Raw genomic sequence first — 22,965 nt, forward strand, 5'->3', positions numbered from 1 at the left:
CACTCACTCACACATTTACAAAGAATTGCTAATAGTTTCTTCAAAAGGTCTAATGTCAATCTTATATTTTACTATTAAAATGCACATGTGTTGTGATGTTGGAATGGTAATTAGGTTTATTAAAACTTAAACTCCCACTTTACTTAAGAAACTACAAAGAAGAAACAAGAAGCAACTGAGGCAGGCTGACTGCCAACAATCCATTTCAGTGCTGATAAAAATTCCCTTGCTGTAATAAAGCAAGTCAAACTGATGCCAACATGTCTGCTAATCTTCACTAGATATCCACAGACCTGGAGGTTGCTAATTAATGGACTATGACCCAAAGGCACCCGACTCACATTCCCCTCACAGTTCATGTGCAGCTCATGTAGTTCATGCTTCCCTCATAGTTCACAGCTTCCTTTCTCCACCCCCCACAGCATCCTCTCTTTATAAACTGCCTGCCTGTACTCAGCCCCTTGAGCAGAAACTTTTAGTTCTGCTCTGCATGCGTGCTATTTTAGCTCATTAAACGTCTTCTCTACTTTGGTTTTCAGGGTCTGTTTTCAGCATTAACTATGTTAATCAGTGGAACATATATAGTCCTTATTTTTTCTTGGCATAAATCGCCAGTTATCCTTCAGCTTATCAGGTCAAGCAGCTACATAATGCAAGAGAGAATGGGGACATGAGGCAGGATCGATACCAGTAGCCCTAAACCCTGTAAATTATTTTCAAGGAAGGAAAATCAGGCCTGTTGACAACCCAACTGCCAGAGGTAGGGAAGTGAATTGCTCACACATGAAAACAATGGAAACCACTCTTAATGCTGCCATGATCAGCTCTGATGAAAAGGTGGGTAGTCACTCACCTGGAAAAGCTTAGATCAGAAAGTGCTACTGAATTCTTCCCAAGTGCTGTTTCTGATCAACTAGTATTTGCTATTTCACAGCATAAACTGGAATTCAATAGGAAAGCTTGCTACGGAATGTTAGAAGTCTGTGAGGGTGTGGTAGGAGTAGAACATGCTAAGAACTTACTTGTTGGTAAGTGCTCAGTACTTACCATCTTTGTTGAATTAAACTTAAGGTTAAAAAATTGTAAGGAAATCCCAATATTTTTATGATCTTGGGAAAATTATGTTTGCTCTAATGACCAAGTACAAAAATATTTGTGGAAGCATTTTGCAAATAACTATGTGCTATAAAAATGCAAAGTTTTAGTTTCCCTATTAATAATTCCATGACAGCTCATTACCAGTGTTGTACTTACACTGGCTTTCTTTTTTTAATGAAATTTTATTGAGATATATTCACATACCATATAATCATCCAAAGTGTACAATCAACTGTTCACAGTATCATCATATAGTTATGCATTCATCACCATAATCAAGTTTTGTACATTTTCATACTGCTCCCAAAATAAAAATAAACATAAAAATAAAAAGAACACCCCCAAATCCCATCCCCCCAACACTGGATAAATGGAATATGATCCACAAGGTTTTCACAACCACATGTTCACACTGTACAAGTTATATAGTTAAACAAATGTCTTTAAAAATCAAGGCTACTGGGCTGCAGTTCAACAGTTTCCAGTACTTCCTTCTAGCTATTCTAATATACTAAAAACTAAAAAGGAATATCTATATAATGCATAATAATAACCTCCAGAATGACCTCTCGACTCCATTTGAAATCTCTCAGCCACTGAAACTTTTTTGTTTCATTTTTCTTCCCCTTTTTGGACAAGAAGTCTTTCTCAATCCCACGATGCTGGGTCCAGGCTCATCCCTGGGAGTCATGCCCCAGTTTGTCAGGGAGATTTACACCCCTGGGTTTCATGTCCTGTGTAGTGGGGAGGGCAGTGAACTTACCTGCAGTGTTGACTTAGAGAGAAAGGTCACAACTGAGCAACAAAAGGCATTCTCTGGGGGTGACTGTTAGGCACAATTGTAAGTAGGCTTAGCCTCTCCTTTGCAGTAACAAGCTTCAAAAGGGCAAGCCCCAAGTTGCGGTGCTCAGCCTTCTAACTGGTAGTCACCAATGCTTGAGAGAGTATCAGAAATTCACCAGGTGGAGAATTTTAATATTTCCACACTTTTCCCCAGTCTCTCAAGGGGGCTTTGCTAATACTTTCTTTTTTTTTTATTTTCTGCTCAAATTACTTTGAGATATATTGGGGCTTCACACCAACATGTACAAACCAACCAGATCTCACTCGCTATTTAAGGTTCTGTGTAATTATGGTGTTTGAGTAAACTGACCACAAGTGAAATTGAATACTGTGCTACAGAAAATATAAAGTTTGAACTAAATAAACATCTCTTCCTTTGGTCTCACAGAGAAATTGAACTTTTAAAACATAGTCAATATCATCCTTTACCCTTTAATCTGATTTATCTTTTCCTAAGCAAGTCCATTTTATTCCTATCTCTAGTTGAAGTCTGATCTCTTTTTCAGCTTCTTTAACAGTTGCTGTATGGGGTAATGTTGACATTCATAGCTGCCAAATTCTGGCTCTGAGTCACAGGTGTCACACAGATTAAGAGTTTACAATCTAGAGACCTTTACAATAAGCCTTCCCCTGATAACCTATGCTCTCAGATTCAATTCTCAAGGTTTGTACATTATAGTTAGTCCATATTAGTGAGACATTACAATGTTTGTCTTTTCATTTCTGGCTTATTTCACTCAACATAGTATCCTCAAGTCCACTCACCTAGTTGCATGCCTCACAATTTCATTTCTTCTTGCAGACCTGATTGTTTGCATCTCTTCCCAACTTCAAGTTCCATGATTTAATATTTCTACACTTTAAATGGGCCATTGCTGGTAGCTTTAAATGGGCCATTGTGGGAGCATTTACACCATGGAAATAAGCAAACACTACAAGTCAGGGCTTTGTCTTTCCATGAAGTGTTGGTTGTTAAATATTTGCCAGCTCACTACTGAACTTACCTATCCTCAATAAGAACTCTGGCAAGAAAATAACTCACCATAATTTTCTAAATATATCTAAAAATTTGGGTTTTATTTTCCTTCCAAGGATTTTTTAATGTATATATTTAAGGTTGACTTGCATTTTACACGTGTGTAGCAGAGCCATTTGCTGAAATAAAATTTTGAGTGGTTTTTTTTTTGCCCTTAGAAAACTGTTATGAAGGCGTTTTTCAAATATGTGCCATCACACACAATGATAGTTGTCAAAAAGCATTGTCATAGCTTTGAACAAATGTATTGAAGTTCTGTTAAGTGAGAATGTAGACTCATTTTTGTTCTCTGTTGACAGATGTATGATATGTTGAAAAATTTCTGGCACACATAGACAACATCAATGCTTAAGTCACAAAAATTATAGCAAGTCAAATTATATTTAAGACTACATAGTAAGGGGAGGTGCTAAGTCATTACAGCAGTCCTCTTTAGGACATTGCTGAGTTCATTTCTTTCTTTGTTCTTGGTGATATAGCTAAGCCACTTTGGGTGAATGAAGTAAAGAGTAGAGTTGGGGAAGAGAAGTATTGAAGGGTTGTCAGCTGTAGCCCTAACTCTGTTCTATGATGAGAAGTGGAACCCCTTGGAAATCAAAGACTAAGATTTTCTTTTTTTCTCTTTTTTTTTTTTTTTAGTTTTACTTTTTCTGTGAGTTTTGCAAAAATCAATTACAGAGACATATCACTGTAATTTCACTTTTAATTGAGTCATTAAAATGCTTATTAGGTGACAAGATCCGAGAGCATGACACCATAAGCAAATTAAAAAATATCACACTGTTTCCATCTCTGTTTTGTGGTAGCTGAATTCTGGTTGTTCCAAAGGGTAGAATGAATGACAGCTGCCCCTTAAACTTCTTCTGTCACAGAATGCAGACACATCATCAACTAACCTAGCCCCAGGAGGGACCTAGTGTCTAAAATTCCTTTGTGGACATGTGCTTGTAAAAAGAGCAGCAAAGGTTTTCTTCCATCTCTTCCCCTAAGGATTTTCTTTTTTTTTTTTTTTTCCCACTAGTTTCTGGTATCTCTTCCTTTGATCTTACTATCTCTATAAAACTCATATTAAAGAATCATAGCCAAAGAAAATTCTCACATCTTCTTTCAGACACCATCATCTTTTTCCTCAGTTTGTATACTCTTTTACAAGCAAATCCTTCGATTTTTATTTTCTATGACCTTATCCACCATCTAGTGGAAACGAGAAGTAATGTCTAAAACATGAAAGATAAAAGTAAAAAGGTCCAGATAAACAGATATTCAATTTCTGAATAATGAAATAATCAGAATCATTAAGCTTTTAAAACCAATACTTATATAATTAGAATGTAGGTTAAAATATTCCCATGCTTTCTCAAATTTCAGAAATGTTGCAAAGCCAATGTTGAAATGCTAATCAACAACTGTTAAGTTCAGAAATTTATGGTCCTCTAGAATTTTATGAAAGTACATCCTTTGCTGAAATTTACAATACGTATCTCTTCTCAAACAGTGATATCACAGGCTTTCTGGAGTCTTTTAGTCAAAGGCCTATATAACAAGGAAACGACTAGTTCTTAAGAAAATCAGAAGTGAAAGTTGTCATACCTGAATGAAATAAAATAAGGGGAGAAAAGAGGAGTTGAGAAGTTCAAGAAGATACACTATTACCCTTTATCAAAATATTTTAATAGATAAAAAGAAATTATTCTTGCAACTTTATAATGAATCCCCTATAGAGTATCATGCTGTTCATAATACATATGTACATGAGAGTCTGCTATGTATAAAGCACTGAAAAGGAACACAGAGTTGAATAGTACAAAGTCCCCAACCTCAATAACATTATTGTTACTCTATTAGGAAAGATAAGATAGTTAATTTTTCAGAAACTGCAATGGAAAACTGATTTTGTAACTCCAATGGAAGAATCTGGATTAAACAGAGAAGCTAGTAAATTCATGGTTTTGTTTTGTTTTGTTTTAAAATATGACTAAAAGGCTTATAACCTCCTTAGGCCCAAACCATTTTTCAAATGGGGATTAAGATTCTCTATAAAAGCAGGGGTGGGGGTGGGGAATGGGGCGCTAATGCTTAATTGGCACAGAGTTCCTATTTGGATAATGGAAGGTATCCATAGTAGTACAGCATTATAAACATAATTAACAGCATTGAATTGTATACTTCAAAGTGGTTAACATGGGAAATTTTATGTTGTATATGATACCACAATAAAAACCCATATAACTTTGTGTACAACACAAAGAGTGAACCCTAACATAAACTGTGGACCTTAGTTAATAATATATCTGTTCATGACTTGTAACAAATGTATCACACTAATGCAAAATATTAATAATAGGGAAAACTCTGTGGGTGAGGGATTGGTGTATGGTTTCTCTATACTTTCTGAATGATCTTTTCTGTAAATCTACACTTGTAAATTAAAAAGTAAAAAATAAAGAAGCTCGATAAGTCAAGTAATTTGGGAACTTCATACCTTCAGGTTATGAGATAGTGATGACCAAAAACACTGTTGAGAATGAAATGTTGAGTATTCTTTAATTAAATCTTTCCTCTAAGAAAAATAATTTGGAAAACTGGACTGCCAACTTTGGAACTGAAGTAAAGCAATCTTACATGACACAGAAACTCTGAAAAATTATTGTTCATGAAAATTATCGTCCAAGATAATTATTACCCTTGTATAGCTTGCTGAAGAAGTCTCCTTTTCTTATTTCTAGAGATATTGGTTTAGATATATAACACACCTATATTATAGAGTCTATACCACTGATCCTTTAAAAGAGTCTTCATGAAGACTCCTGCTCAGGGCAATGTACCCAGCAGTTTTGTGACCTTCGGAATATTTAAGATATTTTGGACCCCAATCAGGTCTGATTTGGCTTGGGTCCAGTTCAAACTTGAACAGGATATTATGGGCAACAGTTGACCTGGGAGATTTGGAAAAGCCCTGAGGAAAACTAATTTTCAAGAAACCTAAAGTGACTGTGTGGGTTCTAATTTCCCTAAGAATCCATCCAGGTACACTCTTTGTAAATTCTGTAAAAGAACATTCCTTGCCAAGACAAGAAACATTTTCTCTCCCTCTAAGGTGCACCTCTAGTTCACCCTGATGCTAGAAATATTTGGCACCTTGTTGGAAAAGCAAGCTGGCGTGAAGAGTGTGCTAAAAAGAATAAACCAAGTGTCCATATGCGGACTACTATCATGATTGGATTGCTTCTCATGGGGGATTCTAAAAGAAAAGTAACTTGCAGAGGAGAACATAATTACTATAGGTCATAATGATCTACAATTTAGAACAGTTCTTTAGCAGGTAGTCCCTTTTTATCTGGACAATAGTCAAACCATGAATAATTTTAAAGTCATGGTTTTCATTAATATTATTTTCATCTAAAAAGAATTTCAGTTTCACTTGTCTAGTTCACTAAAAGATTGGAGCAAAGAAAAGAGAAATCACGACTAATTCTATTGCTTTTCATCAAAGTGATAAAGTGTAAAAAAAAATTTCAGAGATCGTACCTCTTATCAAAAATAATTACAAACACCACAACTCCGCAGCAGCTGCCGCCAAGCCAAGGGCATTCTAGCGGGTTGGGGGGGGGGGCGGGGGAGGGGGCGGTGCAGCAGCTTCCCTTGCCCCAGGCAGTGACCCGCCGGGCCCTTCCGCCTTCAGTGTCCATCACCTAGGCTGCCATGTCTTCTGGAGCCAACGTGAAGGCCCTGCAGCGCCTGGTGGAGCCGCTGAAGCTCAAGGCTGCCATGAAGAGGATCCAATTTTCTTCCGGAGGGTGCAAAGCTTCAGCAGTTCTGCCTGCAGTTTGCCTACAAGCAGGTCCTGCTGGTGGATGTTGCAGCCCAGAGCAATGCGTTCCAGGAAGATCCTGCACTTTACTCTGACTATTCATTGAAGAATGCCTTCAAACCCAGTGATGAATGACTTGCCTCCAAGTTTCAAGAAAACACTTTTCACTAGCTGTTAAACAGCTGAAAACCAAAGCATAGAAATTTATTGAACTAAAGTAGCATTAATGCAGAACAACAAAAAAGTTACTGCTCAAAAGGCACGTTTTGGGCAGGCAGTTTATTCGGGTGCTAGGAACAAAAGGACAGCATGGGAATGGGGAGGAGGTGCAAGGGAGAGTGAGCTGCAGAGCTGCTTGAGGCGGGATATCCTTGGGCCAAGTTTCATCAGTTTTGCGATTTGGACAGGCAGGATGTCTCTGCAGGAGCAGGGCTATCTAGAGAAAGTAAGCAAGCTTGCTGCTGTCAGCATAACTGACTTCTTTTTGTAAAGGCAGAGGTCTTAGTTATTTTGGTGAAGGATTATTGGTATGTCAGCCTGACAGTTTTCTCTGTTGCTTCTTTTTTAGTTCCCTCGATAAAAAGAAAGTTGTCACTGCCCAAGAGGGCTTGTTACCATTTGAAAACATGATACTAAATAGTTAGGCCCACCTGATCCCGCATCAAACAGAGAAGCAGGTCTCTGTTTGGTGAGAAGGTGAGTTTATTGAAGATGCATCAACAAGGAACTGGAGGGAAAAAAAAGCTTTCCAAGATCATTTCAGAGTGAGAAGAATTATTTGGACTTTTATAACCTCAAACAAAGAAATGGCCAGAAGCCAGAAGAATGCAGAACAGAAAAAAAAAAAAAAAAAAATAGAAGACAGAAAGCTGTTTGGTCAGCATTTCCTTGATGTCTTCATGTTCTCCCCTGATTCAGGCTTGTTTTTCAAGGTCCTAATTATGAGACCATATGGTTACATCCCTCATATTTTACTGCAGACAATGCTAGGAAAGTTCCTCGGAGCAGAGAATAAGTTTTTGTTGTTGAGATTAGAGCAACAGCAAGTTATTTTAACAAGGGCTTTTCATGATCAGAATAACTTAAAGCTGCTTGAGTGATCTTAATAATCAGTGTTTTTTTTTCCCTCTATTGGCTATTGAAGACTATACTATCCATTTTCCAGCTAAAGAATTATATTGAATATTTTCTACTTACCCATCTGTCATCACTATAGTACACCAAGGTTTGGCATGGTGACAGGATGTTGTGGCTTCCAGAAATCAAACCAGCCTTGTTTGTGATTTTAGAGGAAAACCAAAAATGGTGTTCACTTAGATCTAGTTGTAAAACAAGCAGGACATCTTTTACAGCAATATTTTCAGAAATTCTGCAAAATATTTTTAGTGCCTCTACTGTACTAGGCATTGTGCTAAATGTTAGGGGAAAAAAAAGATGAATAAGAACAAAATTCTTTCCCTAAAAGAGAGTGCAATCTCAATTACCTTTTCCCTTCTTGGTAATCAAGATCATTTTATAAGGTCCAAAGAGGGAGGCAGATGTGCCAAACACAGCTTACAAGAATTTATTTAAATAACCATTACTAGGATATCCAGCTGAAGCACAATTAATTTAGCACCACTTAAACCTCATTTCATTTGTACACTTCTAGTATTAGAAAATATCTTTTATACTATCACCCTTCGAATAATTTTCTTTGTTAAAGAACCTCTTCTTTCTCCTCTCTTAGAATGAGGTGATGCAAAAAGTAATTGGTAAATAAATTAAAAAAGAAAGCAAGTAAGACTCTGTGTCTTTGGGTGTTGAACAGTGAAGACACCCCTCAGGCAATTTGGATAATTTACATATTTTCTCCCTCTATTTAGCTTTATAAATAGAAACAGGTGGTCTTTCAAGTCTTGAGTTTACTGACATCAAAATTACATTAAGACTGGAAAGCAACTAGTCTGGATATTAGAGGTGCAATATTACAGTGTGGTTATTAACAGGCCAGGCTTTAATCTAGAACTAGACTGCTGGGGTTCAATACCAGTTTAGCCATTTACCTGTTGATTAAGTCATGTAAATCTTTCTGTCTCTCTTTCCTCATCTGTAAAGTGGAGATAATAATAATGTCAATATCTAGTATCAAGAGTCACCTGAGATAGAACTAAATGTAGGGATTTAAGAGCAAACAGAAGGCCTATGCAGTACTGTAGAGTGAGAACTAGAGCTAGAGGAGGGGTAGTCAGATAATTTTGGGTTGATAATAGATACATTCAATAAATAAAAAGAAATACTTCAAGTAGTATAAAATCATAGAATTCAGGGGACATAAATAGATATGTTAATAATCAAGATTATAAGATGTTGAGTGGGATTTTTTCTGTTACATGTAATTGAAAAGTATGTTAACCAACCCCTCTTCTATGAAAAATTCCAAGGAGATGCCAAAAATTGGGTTATTATTATGTTTGTTAGTTGTAAAAACTGTATTTCTGGTTTTTACTATATTTATCAATATGTATTATTATTAGCAGAAGCTCACAATTGATGCCCAGAAATATTATCCCAAGCATCATGAAGTTATAGCAGTTGCAGAACTTCTAAGAGAGAGGTAGAGAAACAATCACATTTTAGCTAGGAAATCAAGACAAAGAGGAGGAGAGTCAGTGACAGAGCAGAGATAGCTTATACTCCAGTAGCACTTTTACATGATCTCCTCTTGTTGGGATAGACACAAGGATTCCTTAATTGTACTGATGCTCTGTTTTCTTAGCTTAAACAAATTAAGGTGCATCAGTACCTTCAAAATATTACATGATGGGAGGAAATGGGCCAACGAAATGAGCAGAGAAAAGACAACAGCTGTGTTTACCTAGACAACTAGTCCATTCACTAGTTTAACAACATTGGCCAGTCTGTAATGTACATCCCAAAAAACTGACCAATGAAATTAAGGGAATACAACCTAGCTATAACTTTGAATGTTTCCATAAATTAATCATGTTATGATTTATAGGCATCCATGTATTATCATATTCATAATTTCAATATTAGGCACATTTAAGGAAGGGAATACTTAAACAATGAGAAATGTCATCCCTGACTAGTCACCCTGGCAATGTACTATGCTTCCAGCCATCAGATGCCTATTGCTATGACATTGCAATGTCATTGCCAAGTGTAAGAACTGTGGGATAGTTTGTTGACTGGTAAAAATGCCTGTGGTCAAGTTGCTATTTTTCTAGTTATATCTATTGTGAGTTTCAAGTCCATAAATATATTCCTTCTGACTCTGCTTCCACCATTGTACAGAATGATATAGTAAAGTTAGCCTTTCCTGATTTCATGAGGAAAATTAACTTTTTGAATATATTTTCCTCACACCAAAGAGAATTGCAGAATAAATTTCATAATGTCACAAAAACAGCAAATAAGAAAATGGATACTTGAATGAAAGACAAACTTTTTGCTGTAAGTTCCTTTTTATCCCTTAAAGATCAATTAATTTAGAAATTATTGATTTTGCTTTTGCAGGGTACAACTCTATCAAATGATACTCAAATACATGAACTGCTTCACTCAGTGGATAGCTTAGGGTCTATTGTTTCATTCGCCCATGTTTTCCCCTTCAAATTTCTACAAAGAGTAAGCTATATCATGAAATTTGATTATAAACCCTATAATGCCCTTTGAGCAGGCTGAATGAATGCCATTAATATAGGAAGGATGTATTCATGACAAATTTTTGATATTCTTTAGGCCAATATCTGCTTTCCTTCTATTTGCAAACATATCCTTAATCTCTTGGTTTTCTATAAACTGTAGCTTATATACATAGCTTTTTTTCTTTTTTTTTAATTCATGAAAGCCCTCTAATTTTCTACATCTATATTGCTTAGGTATATATATTGTTAGGTTTACAGGACCATAGGACCATATAAAGGATGTATTTGAAATTGGAATCTGGATTTTCAGTGAGAAAAAATGTCATGAAATTCTATTAAAATTAGTCTGACAACTCTTGGCCTAAACTATTATTAAAGGCTGTATAATAGGAACAACTTAATCCCATAGCCTAGAAGTTTCTATTTCATTATTGTTGCCTCATTATTTTTTGTTTAAATTGTAACTTTAAACTGATGCTACATGTTGAATAAATTTAAATAAATATATATGCTATTCATTATTGTTAAGTGATCTATTGGCCAGAATAAAAAGGGTAAATGCAATTTTGATCTTTGGTGCACAGCATGACCTAGGCAGCTAAGTGTTTGGCCTATTGTCTTTGAAAGCCAGTAAAGAGAAAAAGGGTAAATTGATCTTAAAATGTAAATTCATGGGAAGCAGGCAGGAAGTGAGAGGCTCTTAGTCTCACAAAAAGAGCAAAATGTAATTGTTCAAGTGTTATTCTAGTCTTCCTATACCACCCCTCAGGTCAGAGTGACCTGTTCCTGCATCTATGCTCCCTCACCCTTAGGAATGTCCTTGTCTTAAGCCCTTATAAAATGCTTTTTGTCCTCTTTGCATTGCTTGGTCATCTTTCCTATGAACGCAATGCCTCCCTGGACTTAGAGAATCATCATGATCCCTCCACAATTTCTCACTCTGTAAGAAAGCCCTGAATAAAAGTTCATGTATCAGAAAATGCTCATTGTCTTCTTTGGCCTTTGGACTGGCATGGCCAGTTTACAGGCTTCTTAAGTCTCTGACTCTTGGTAGCCCTCCCGTGTGTCAACACAGATCCCATCCTCTGTATCTGTTCAGATGAGCCATGGGATAAATGGATGTGTAATAGCATTAAACAATATTTATTTGTTTTCTTTATGGAAATTTTTAGGACTAGACACAAATATACCACACCCTCTTCCCTCTTCCTTCTGGGCATATTTTTGAGAGCCCATAAATGCTACGCATGTGGTTCCTGTCTGTTAGAAAGTTTCAGTCTACTGAAGTGAGAGATACAAGAAAACATAAAATTCCAGTATAGTGTGGTAAATATTATGATACATCAGAGCACTGAGGAGACATACCTACTCTAGTTATGGGGATTAGGGTAGAACACACTATTTTTATAAAATATTTCTTTCCAGAAATAAGACAATTGTGGTTTGTTGTTGAGTGATATGCTTGCCTACAGTAACAATGAAGAAAATACTGTCTAAATTGGGAATTAACTTTTATAAACAACTTGACTTTTATTGAATAATATAATTTCAAGATATTAATGTTTTCTAATTCCTAGTATATTTTCAACAGCTGATTTATAGTCAATAACAAGAAAAAAAACTTTCTCTAGTTGTATGGTACAGTGCAGAGAATGTCAGATTAGGTAGAAAAATATATATGTGTTAGTAATAGCTTGGCAGTACATTAATTTTGATGAAGTTATTAAACTTAATTAAACCTCATTTTCTTTGCTAAAAACATGAGGAGCAGATGGTTTGTATGGTGTGTGAATATATCTTAATAAAACTGCATTAAAGATAAAAAAGAATAAGGCTCAAGGAAAAGACTCCACATTGGCAATGAAACTATGTTTTAATCCTTGCTATTTGTTGCCTCTGAAATACATGTAAAAGTCAATTAAGAGAGAGAAACTAAGATGGCAGCTAGGTAAGACAGGGCAAAAAAACACCATGAAAAATGCTAGATAAAAACCAGAAAGTGACCCAGAATACTGGTTTTAGCAATGCACCAGCTGGATGAGGTCTGCTAGTGCACAGCGGCCATATACTTGGTGAAACTGGGAGTCTGCATTCTGAAATGAGTGAGTAAGCTGGCTGGAAGACCCGCAGCCATGCTGAGGTGTGGGGAAGCCAGGGGTTGGCGTTTGGAGACCGACTGGTTCTTTTAAAAAAAAAGGGAAAAACCCAGGAGTGGCTGCAGTTGTGACAGTGGGAACCATGAGGTAAAACATGGCAGGAGAGGGCTGAGCCAACCTCTTGGTGTCTGGTCTGGAGGATAGCCCGCTGCAGACACCCTCAGGGCCAGGGCAGTGGAGGGGAGAGCCAGAAGCAGACAGAAACCCTGTGGCTTGCAGCTGGCTCCCTGGAGGGCTGGATAAACTCCTGCCCAGGGTAATGCTGACAACCCACAGCCATGCCAGTTGTCCCAGAGCTGGGAAGGAGGAACTGTGCAAGGAGGGGGGTTTGAGACACCCCATTTGGCCATCTTTGCATCAGGTTGAGAGCACCCCTGCATGTCCTGGTGGCTTGGGGCATCCCTTGAGGGATGGTGCTCACTGGTGACGTAGCACAGCATTCCCTCAGCAGAGGTCCTGGAAGAGCGCAGCTGAGAAAGGGGGTCTGCTCGGAAAACCCAGGAATGCTACACCAAGTCCAGTGGTTTGTGGGTCAGTGAGAGAGAGGGTCTAGGGCTGAACTGAAATGAAGGCTTAGACTCTTGTGGCAGCCTTGAATCTCTGGGAACACCTGGGGGGTTTGAATGTTAAAGCTGCCCTTCCTCCCTGGCCACCCGGACACATTTCCCACATTCAGGGCAGATGGCTCCAGCAACACACCCAAACTGAGTTCACCAACTGAACCCCACAAGAATCATTTCCCCACACACCGTGGGGACAAGTTTGAGGAGAACTGACTTGAGGGGTATAGGTGACTCACAGATGCTATCTGCTGGTTACTTAGAGAAAGTATACACCACCAACTTGTGCTTCTGAAAAATTAGATTGGTATCTTTTTTTACAACTTGAAAGAACCCTATCAAGCAAAGCAAATACCAAGAGGCCAAAAACAACAGAAAATCTTAATGCATATGATAAAATCAGATGATATGGAGAACCCAATTCCAAACACCCAAATCAAAATATGAGAAGAGACATAGTACTTGGCACAATTAATCAAAGAACTACAATCAAGGAATGAAAACATGGCAAAGGATTTAAAGGACATGAAGAAGACCATGGCCCAGGATGTAAGTGACATAAAGAAGACCCTAGAAGAGCATAAAGAAGATATTGCAAGAATAAATAAAAAAATAGAAGATCTTATGGAAATAAAAGAAACTGTTGACCAAATTAAAAAGACTCTGGATACTCATAATACATGATTAGAGGAAGTTGAACAATGTCTCAGTGTCCTATAAGTCCACAGAACAGAAAATGAAAGAACAAAAGAAAGAATGGAGAAAAAAATCAAAAAAATCAAAATGGATCTCAGGGATATGACAGATAAAATAAAACGTCCAAACTTAAGACTCATTGGTGTCCCAGAAGGGGAAGAGAAGGGTAAAGGTCTAGAAAGAGTATTCAAAGAAATTGTGGGGAAAACTTCCCCAACCTTCTACACAATATAAATATACAAGCATAAATGCCCAGTGAATTCCAAATAGAATAAATCCAAATAAACCCACTCTGAGAGATATTCTGATCAGACTCTTGAATACTGAAGACAAGGAGCAAGTTCTGAAAGCAGCAAGAGAAAAGCAATACACCACATACAAAGGAAACAACATAAGACTAAGTTGTGACTACTCAGTGGCCACCATGGAGGTGAGAAGGCAGTGGCATGACATATTTAAAATTCTGAGAGAGAAAAATTTCCAACCAAAAATACTTTATCCAGCAAAACTCTCCTTCAAATTTGAGGGAGAGCTTAAAATTTTCACAAACAAATGCTGAGAGAGTTTGCTAATAAAAGACCTGTCCTACTTCAGATACTAAAGGGAGCCCTACTGACACAGAAACAAAGAAAGGAGAAAGAGATATAGAGAATTTTAACAGACGTGTATAGAACCTTACATCCCAAATCACCAGAACACTCATTTTTCTCTAGTGATCATGGATCTTTCTCCAGAAAGGACCATAAGCTGGGACATAAAACAAGCCTCAATAAATTAAAAAAAAAAAAAAAATGAATATATTCAAAGTACATTCTCTGACCACAATGGAATACAAATAGAAGTCAATAATTTTTGAATTGTAACTCCACTGTTTACTTCCTACATGATATAAATTACACAAACTCTAATGACAAATCAGTGGTTTTGAACACAAAGTAAAATATGTAATTTTTGACAACTATATAAAGGTGGGGGAATGGAGGAGTATAGGAACATAGTTTATGTGTCCTATTGAAGTCAAGGTGGTATCAAAGAAAAACAAGATTGTTACGGATTTATGTCCGGCGCTGCCCCGCTCGGTCCCCGGTTCCCGGCCGGCGAGGGGAAACAGGGAAGGAGAGAGAGAGATGCAGACTGCGCGAACTAACCTGGTCATGAATCACGACTCGAACCACACGGCAGTTGTGAAAGCAAGCCCTTTACTACAGCTAGATGAACATTCTGTGTTACTGGTTCCCACACGGGGCACGGCGCCTCGTGGGAGAGCAGCCTCGATGTGGCCGTCAGGCACGGCTCCTTGTGGGCTGTCTCACCCTACCCCGTCCGGGTAAGACCTTTTATACACAATTAACAACCAATAAGCTTCTAGGCTAGTATCGCGTATACAGGATTTCGATTGGTAGGAGCGGGTGGCGGATACATGCGTCACTATGCGGAAACAGGATGCAGGCGCCATCTTGGCTCACTCGATGGGCGGGGGTAACTCTAGAGCAGGCTGCAGCGCATACGCTAGGCCCGATTCGGGAGGCGGCTTTCCACAGATTTAAGAGGTTAATTTTAAGCCCCACAGTAAACACAAAGAAATTATCAGAGAATATGACCACAGAGATGAAAAGTAGAGTATGGGTTAAGAAAAATGGGGGAAGGGGCAATGGGGAGTCAAGAAATGAGTGTAGGGTTGCTGTTTGAGGTGAAGGGAAATTTCTAGTAATGGATGGTGGGGAAGAGCATTACAACATTCTAAATGTGATTTATCCCACTAATGGAATGCTAGGGAGGGGGTGGAATGGGAAGATTTAGGCTATATATATGTTTCCACAATTGAAAAAAAAAAAAAAAAGTCTAAATAGATGACAATTGAATGCCAAGGATTACCCTGGATGGGATCTGAGGATGGAGGACAGGAGGCTCAAAGGGACACAGTTGAGACATAAGGAAAAGGAAATATAGAATGTAAGCTTTGTATCAATGTTGAATTTCTTGAACTTCTTAGCTGCGCTTAATGGGGTTGCATAAAAGAATGTTCTTGTTCATGGGAAATGTATATATGAATTATATTGTTTATTCAAGGATGTGTGCATCCTGCTCTCATATGTTCAGAAGACAGAGCAATAGATGATGGATGATAGGGAGGGAGGGAGGGAAAGAAATAGTGATGTGACAGAATGTTAAAGTTGGTGGATCGGGGCATTGGGGGAGGGGGGTCAGGGTATGCTGGAGTTCTGTGTATGGGATTAGTATTGTTTCTGCAACTGTTCCTATAACTTTGAATTTATTTCAAAATAAAAAAAAAAAGAATTGCAGGGACAAAAAGTCTTCACGTCTTTTAATTTATAAATTCATCCCTGGAAAAATTGTTTCAGACTTGATATCCTGTTGAGAATGTCCATTTCCTCCTTTCTTAACAATGCTGGGAATTACTTTTGTTGTTTTTATCAATTTGATAGGCCAAAAAAAAAAAAGTTATAGCATTATTGTTTTAATGGACATTTTTAAACTATTAGTAAGGCTTAATATATTTTAATGTTTTTATCTTTTGTGAATTATGTGTATGTCTCCATTGTCCATTTTTCTTTTAAATTATTTGTCATGGAGTGCCTTTTCTTCTACTTTACCAATGTTTAAAATGTTTAAAAATGTTTTAATTAACATTTCTTAAATGAGGAATAACTTGATTTTTCTCAAATTCCTTTAAAATATATATTAGAATGATCTTAACTTTTTTCTGTATTGACTATGATTTCATCTAAAGATTTCCTAGTATTGCACTACTCTAGAATTCTTGAAATAAACTACATGGGCTGTAAAACTTTTTTAGTACAGTATTGAATTTGATATGTATATATTTTATTGAGTATTTTAGTGACATCAGTTTTTATTTTCTATTCCAAACTAACTCCACCAGATTTTTAAATTACAGTTGTGCTACCCTCATTTACAGGGAAAAAAAAAAAAAAAGATTAGAAGCCATCTTTTTTCCTGATTTAAAAGCTTAAATGGCATAGTAATTATCTATTCCCTGAAGATATAAAGGAGTTTACTCATAAAATCCTATGAGCATATTCACCCTTCTTAAATATCTCTGACAGAGATTTCCTATTATTCAAGGTTACTCTGTTCAGATTTGCTTTTTGATTTTAGGTCAAGTTGAACAAATTCTATTTTTCTATACAATTTTCCCTCTCATTCAAATTGTCAATTAAAAAAATATTTTTATGAATAAATTCAAACATATGCACAAATAGTTTAATAAATCCCTCCATTACAATTCTACAATTAGATTTTGTCACGTAAACTTTATCTTTTCTTTTTCTTCCCTTGGCTGAAGTGTTTCAGAATAAATCTTGGAATTTTACTTCTTCAAATTTTGGTATGCAGCTCTAAAAATAATATTTTCTTACATAATTACAGTATCATTGTCACCTAACAAAAAGGGTAATATATCCTTGGTATAATCTAATACTCAATGTGCTGGTTTGCCTATATTATGTCCCCCAAAAGCCATATTTTTTAATTGCAATCTTGTGGGGGCAGATTGATTCTTTTTTATTATGGCGTGACCCCTTGATTGAATGATTCCATGGAGCTTTGGCCCCGCCCATTCAGGGTGGGTCTTGATTGGCTTACTGGAGTCCTTTAAAAGAGGGCTCTAGGCCCAGAAGCTTGCTGATGCTTTGAGATGCTACCCCAGAGTTTGCCCAGGAGAAGCTAAGAGAAACCTAGAGGCATTTTGGAGAATGCCATTTTGAAATATAGGAGCTGAAACATGACCCAGGACAAACAGACACCAGCCATGTTCCTTCCCAGCTGACAGAGGTGTTGCGGACGCCGTTGGCCATTCCTCAGTGAAGGTATCCTCTTGTTGATACCTTAGTTTGGACACTTTTATGGCCTTAGAACTGTAAGTTTGTTACCAAATAAGCCGCCTTTATAAAAGCCAATCCATTTTTGGTATTTTACCTAACCGCAGTACTAGCAAACTGAAACACCCAGCATAATCAGATTTATCCAGTAGTTTCAAAACTGGCTATTGGCAATTTGTTAAAATCAGAATCTAAATAAAATTCACATTTTTGGTAATAAAAAATGTCAATTAATTTAAAATATTTTTAATGTTGGTCAAAAGGAGAACACCAATTGAAACACCTAAGTATAAAATCAATAGCTGATCCAAAATGGCACATAGAAAATGTGAAGCCTGTTGTAAAAATGCCTAATCTTGCAACAGCACCAGTGTTTGCATTTGTTTGAAAAGGATTTTAACATATTGAGTACACCATGATAAATAAGGATCTATGGTAGTAAATAGGCTTAAGATGAAGATAATTAGATGACATACTTTCTAAGGTTCCTACCAGCTTTGAATTTTATCTTATAAGCCTTCTCAGTTATTAACCAATGTCCTTAAAGAGAAGTTGTCTGTGTATCTCCTGGTATTTTAATTACATCCTTCTTCAAAGAATTCTTGGTAGACTTACTCCAGCATATAAGATAGGTGGGAAAGTTTTTCAAATGGCATTTTCCTTCCTCTTTAGCCATATTTCTAATCACCCCTCCCCTACTCCACCTGTTCTAAATGAGGACCACTTTTTAAAATTTAGGGGTAAGAAGACAATTGGAACAGGTAGACATTATCTTCTTATGTTGCCATTTCCCCAAAACTAATATTTTATATTATTCTCTGAGTATGAACACGTGAATTTTTAAACACATACACACATACACAAACAAAGTAGAAGGTTAAAGACAACTTTACCAGAAATAAGTTTATGGAGAAGAGGTTTGGGAAGAGAAAAATAACTATTTATTTGTTATGGGGATGTAGGCTGACTAAAATCACCAGTAACCACTGGAAAGAATTAAAGGTAAACAGGCAGAATTGTAGGCATTAACTTCTACACACATTTAGATTGATGAAGATGTAATGAGTCATGCTGAAATGAAACAAAATGGACAACTTTGATTTTTACGTAATAGAGTATCTCTGGAAGTGTGGCCCATGAACCCCCTGCATTAGACTCACCTGAGTCCTTATTAAAAGTTGAGAAGCCTGGCTCCCATCGCAGAAATTCTGATACATCTTTGGTTGAGGCACGGGAATCATATTTCTGAAAGTGACATATGGTGATTCTTATTCACAGTAAAGTTAGAGTAGAAAACAGCTTGTAGGAATGAAAGAAACTAAGGCATCCATGAAATAGGTCAATTTTGAAAAGAGTTATTCCTTTGTTTTATTTAAATTATCATGATTATATCTTAAAGGGAGAAGAGTACTCATTTTAGCAACCTAGTGATGATTAAAGAGGAAAGGACAATTTCAAAATATATGGGAAACTGAAGAGAGGGTACAGACATTATTTGGGCAGTTTGTGCCAAACAAAGAAAGGTGGTCTTTTTGGATCTTAAAATCCATTTGTCCACAGGGAAAACCTTGAGCTAATATAAATCTAGCAATGTTACCCCCTGAGATCAGTCAGTAGATAGTGATGATGAAGGGTCACTCTACTTAGTTTTAGGCTCGATCAAAAGTATTTAACACTGGGTCTCACTTCTCCTTCAGCCAACATCAGTCCTAGTACATACAATATATTTTTTATCAAATTCTCATTGTGTACTAAGTCTTGGGTGGAAGGAATCTATCTGTTGAACACCTACTCTATAGTGTGAATTTTTTTTTAAAGTTATCTCATTTAATTTTGGCAATACCTAGAGAGTTATTATCAACACTACTTTAAAAGATGAAAATGGTTGTGGCTCAGATTGTCTAGGGTTTGTAAGTATTGGATCTGGAATTTGACTCTGGTTTTACTGACACTAAAGTCCATGTTCTTTCCACTATAACACATTGTCTACCATGCGTGGGTCTAAAAGAGGAGTCTTTTGGAAAGCTTACACTTTAATAGAGAAACGGAAAGCATATAGACAAAGAAACATCATCTACAGATTAATATGAAATAATGCACATATATGTTGAGGGAATAGGGCTGCTATATAATTTCAGTTCCATTTATAGGTTTTTAAAGCAATTTTAAAGCATGTACTGTTTGCACTTAATTCATTTTGTTAAAGCTGTCTTTGTATGTAAACAAAATAAGTGTGTAATCTAACTTTCCCACACTAACTCAAAGGTGATCAGTGACTTGAAGAGAATAGCACTTCAATTACAACAGCATTGTTTCTAAAGAGGATTATGTTTGCTATTGTTTTGAAAATCAAGTTCATTCAGGACAGAATTCCATGGAACTAATCCATTGATCTGTAATAACTATAACTGTAGTGGATCTTTGTTTTTCTTTCATTATTGTCTACTCTCTTCTGAAAACATGTTGTTGCTTCAACCAAAAGGAAATAAACAGAAACATTAAAGAAAAATAGTACCTTCCTGTGCTTTGACATCAGGACTGGGATTCCTAGCGTGCCTGATGGCTTTAGTCCTTGAGAATGGGGAGAGCTGAGCAATTAGGGGGCAGGTCTTCTGAGATGGTAGCTGGTGAAAGGGATGCTCTGGTTGTATTTCACAGCTTTGTCTAGATGTGGTTTAGAGGAACTATACTAAAAGTACTTAAATCATACTCCCTTGGAATACTCTCATTGAAGATAATGGGTGAGAGTCATGAAGAATTCCCTCACAGATTCAGGAGAAATTTAATAAGTTTGAAATGAGTGGGTTATAGAGCAGGGAGATTTCTGGGCTTCCAAGACACCAAGTCATGCCAGGACCTGCAAGCCCAATCATCTCCCAGGTGTATACATGCCCCGTGTGCTTGGGCAATTGCTGAGATTTTTAGAATAGTAATTTTAAGATGACAAAACTAACCTTAGGGGAATTCAAAGTGGTGTGCAGGTCCCATTAATCTTTATCCTACAACCATTTATCTGAAAATTCCAGATAAGTCTTTTTTGAAACTGCAAAAGCAGAGACACAGAAGAGGTTTGGTACTTTGCTTAAAGTCGAGCTATGAGTTACTACAAGACAAAATTATACTAGCTATCATTTGTTTCATATGTACTATGTGTCAGGTACTGTTCTAAAACATTATGGGCATTTAATCTTTCTAACAACCTCTAGTTTAATATTATGCCCAGTGTACTGATGAGGAAACTGAGGCTCAGACAGGTAACATTATTTGCCCAGGGCTAATAAATGACACAACTGGGAATTTACCCAGGCCTATTCTACTCCAAAGTCTGTGCTGCTAATCACATCCCTGTCCTGCCCTGCAACATCTTCTTTGTCTACTAGAGGATCCTACTATTACGTTAATTTAGCTGTCTTGTATTGAAAGATAAAATTTATATCTTCAAGGGACTATGTTATTTAATGGATAATTTTTGAAGTAGATCTTTGAGGCTGCTTGACAGGAAACATTGCTGTCTGCATTTATAAAGGAAAGGAATAAAATTTTCAAAGATTAGGTAATTTGCTTGTGATCACAGGAATGGGTGTGAGTCAATAATAGAGTGAAATCTGTCCTTCCAGTTGGCCCACATACTAAGTCACAGGCTGTTAAGTTGTAGAGTTAAATTAACACATTTGACTATATAACCCAATAAATAATATTATAACTATTATCATGTCAACTTATATAGAAATACATGATTCTTTAAAACTAGTTATTGCACATTTAAAGCCTTTCATGTCAAGTTAGTGAAATACAGAAAGGATATAAACTGTAGGAATAAAAAAATTCCTGAGATAAATACATACACACACACACATGCACATGCAGAAACATTATTCCAACATATATTTTCTTATTTGGTACTTGCCCACAACCCATTGAGGCAGATAATTTTAATATTATCATGATTTTACAGATAAAGAAACCAAAGATTAGGAAGCTTGATACTTCCAAATCTCTGAGTTAGTAATTGATAGAGTTGAGGTGTGAGCTATCTCCAGGCCCTATAACTTTCCAGTACTCCTGCTGTCCCCATACTATGATCATTGTAATCATTCATGCTCCTGTGATTAAGCAGAGCTAACTTTCCTTGACATTCAATTGGCTTAATCCTAGTGTCTCAATTTTCCTGATGAAGAAAATACCAGGGATAATAAATGGATATATCTAAAATATTTTGGACCAATCTTCCAAACCATGCAGCATATTCAGCTGTTATTAAGCTCTTGGGCATATATTACTGCAGTCAACAAAAAAGCTAGATATGGGCTCCATAAAAGAGTCCTAAATCCTTTTACTGACTTTGTGATGCACAATTGGAAGCTTCCTGATTTATATGTTCTTAGATCTCTATGGATCCAAAGATGAATGGTTTTCTACATTTTATTGATCAGTTTAATCCATTTTGCACAGAAGGTTAAAGGTGAACCCCTGAAGCAGAGAGGAGAGTTGCTGTGTTAGAGTGGGGCTGAGGCTTAGGTCCCTCACCTGCTCTGCTTTCTCCTTATCCTCTCAGGCACACATGAAGCATCTTTAGGGATTTTTTCATTACAATTTAAAAACAGATTAGTTACGCATTTTGAAGGATAAAATGATGACAATAGTCAACATTTGTTGATCATTTACCCTGTGTCTGGCATGTTTTAAATTGCATTACAAGTATTATTTCATGTAACTCTTAGAAGAACCCTCTGAGGTCCTATCATTACCCCCATTTATACGTGGGGAAATGAAGTCTTAAGAGAGGGTGAGTAACTTACTCCTAGCTAGTGAGAAGCAGGACTAAACCCACACTGTTTGGCCCAAAGCCCAGGCTTTAGATGACTAAACAAGAGAATGGCAGTTACCTGCTTAAACTCAGAGAACCTGTTACTAGGAAAGCCTGGATTAGAACCTTGGTCTTCTGATTTATTAGTATTAGATTTTTTACTTCTATAGCAAAATTACCCTGCCAGAGCAGATTAAGTATTTTATCATCTTTTTCTGATATGGAAACTACAAGAGAACAATATTTCTTAATTTCTTCTTTTACCAGAAATACTGGTATAAAAAATGGTAATTTAACTTGATTGCATCTACTTTGGATATTGTAGTAATACCAGATTTCATTGTGAGTGACTGGAAACCCAGAGTAACAATGACTTACATAAAATGGAAGTTTACTTCTGTTTAATGTAAAAGAGGATTGGAGGTAGGCAGGTAAAAGCTGATAG

The 22,965-nt window shown here is 36.7% G+C and overlaps 1 long non-coding RNA gene across 1 annotated transcript in view; it reads right to left on the bottom strand.

Moving 5' to 3' along the window:
* Positions 1-22,965, bottom strand: part of LOC119529468 — a 72,522-nt gene that overhangs the window by 22,098 nt on the left and 27,459 nt on the right. The window contains exon 2 of the long non-coding RNA XR_005215871.1: positions 18,874-18,958. This is a non-coding gene — a long non-coding RNA (uncharacterized LOC119529468). The remainder of the gene's footprint in view (positions 1-18,873; positions 18,959-22,965) is intronic.

Source organism: Choloepus didactylus, chromosome 3, assembly GCF_015220235.1.
Source record: "Choloepus didactylus isolate mChoDid1 chromosome 3, mChoDid1.pri, whole genome shotgun sequence".
Taxonomy (NCBI): domain Eukaryota; kingdom Metazoa; phylum Chordata; class Mammalia; order Pilosa; family Megalonychidae; genus Choloepus; species Choloepus didactylus.